Source organism: Pyrus communis, chromosome 2 (genome assembly GCF_041283825.1).
Source record: "Pyrus communis isolate YQ-2024b chromosome 2, ASM4128382v1, whole genome shotgun sequence".
Lineage (NCBI taxonomy): Eukaryota > Viridiplantae > Streptophyta > Magnoliopsida > Rosales > Rosaceae > Pyrus > Pyrus communis.
The window spans coordinates 22,928,682-22,930,730 of NC_142566.1; positions in this window are offsets into that span (position 1 = coordinate 22,928,682).

Below are 2,049 nucleotides of genomic sequence, written 5' to 3' on the forward strand. Positions count from 1 at the left end.
CAATGAGCACTTCCTTGCATTTGTGTCATCAAAATAGACTCGGGTATAATTTGAATGCATGAAGTCTCTTGTGTGTCTCTTGAGCAGACATGTAACGTGACATCGAAGCCCCTACCCCTTAATCTCTATATCATGTTGGAGAGCCGCCCCAAATAGTGGGGTCTGTTGAAAAGTTGCCAAAACGTTTGGTTCCCGAATTTGGTAATTTGGGTGACCCATTTAGCAGTCAAAAAGCTTTATAATTGAGTCACGCTTTCATCTCATGTTTTTCATGTGGAGACTTAGGCTTTGAGGCACATGACTGTACGCTCTTAGCATCATTGCATGGAGTGGAAGGGGGTGGCTTAGGCTTTGTAGCTCAAAATATGTACCCCACTTGAACGGCTAAACCAATCATCTCATCAGTTGGAACTTGTAACATGTTAGCTTAGCTTTCCTATTACTTTTTGCCTTGTTTTTTTTTTTTCTTTTTTAATGGAGAGAGTTAAGAGAAGGAAAGGGCCTCATAACGCCTTTCTATGGGCGATTCAAGGAATTTTTCATTATTTTTTGTCAAAATCTGACTAAGAAGTAAGGTCGCAGCTCTAATAGGCTACACATTTATCCAATAAATAACTGAAGGTCATAAACGATACAAAATGGCCCTGCGCTTGTTACAAGCTTAAAGAAAGGCATTTCATAGATTAGCAGAGGAAACATTGCACATTGAAGGTTTCTTTGGGTCATATAGAGTACATACATATAGGACATAGAATAGAATAGTCAAGATCAACTCTTTATACATTCCCATATGCTTCTCTTTGACTTAAGGGCTTTATCGGAATGAATATTTTGCCATGCGAACATGTATGACATACAAAAACTTTTAAAATCGCAAATGGTTAGATAAAAAATCTTTATTCAATATCATGTATGAATCATCAATTATTTATGTTTATCATATTACGAAATGCATAAACAGTTCATCTTGAGAGAACTGTCAATTTATTCGATGTGAATAGATTACTAAACTATCTATCCTTTGATTGATTATATCCTAAACTCTATTCAAGCCAATCTTTAGGGCATACTAAACAGAAAAGCAGACGCTTAATATTAATGAAGATTTTGAAGAGTGGTGTTATTCTCGTACTTTTTTTACCTCACACACTTTCTGTTAATTTTTGTCATTAATTATCTTCAATTCATTCAATCTGACGATCAAAAATTAAACATTATATATGAAAAGTAAGAAGTAATACGTGAATAGCACCCGTTTATAGAAATTGGCTAGACTTAAAATTGGTGCTTTCGTTCGGCAGAGATAGTACGCCGTACTAGGCAATGCTAGCTGCCGAACACCGCCACGCGGAAAGTCCAGTAGCCACAAGCGTCCCAATCCGATTAAGCGTTACACGCGCAAATTTAGACGCGCACTCTCGTGCATGTCGGTTGAAGAATGACAGCGTGTGCTACGCGCATTACGCACCATGCACGCAATAGGAAAAACCGTATATATAAAAATGCAAATCAAATTCCCTTTTTTGTCTTTCTGATATGACAATACAAAAGGTCGGTTATTCTGGCGCCAAATGGAGACATCGTGCGCATCAAATCAAATGTCTCTGAGCTGTTCGCTACGTGAGCCATCGACCGTTTTCTACTTTTTCTTTTTTTATTTTTTGGGATAAAAAATAATTGTATTTTATTTTTATGATTTTTCAAGATTATAATGATTTTAATAAATTATTAATATTTTTGTTTAAAAAAAAATAGATTATTAAAATCCTTACAAGTCTAGGTGTATTTAATTAGAATTTTAAACAAGTTTATAATATTTCAAGTATATTCAATTAGAGAGAACTTGAGATATTTCGTAATGTATTTTAAGTATCTATAAATCTCACATCTCCCCATGAGATTTCAAGGGAATTGAATCAAAATTTTATATGAAATCTCTACAAATCAATTAAACTCTACAAAAATTTATAAATTTATAGATCCATTAAAATCTCTCAAATTTCCAATTGAATACCCTTAAATCTTTAGTCACATTGACTCTAATTGTTC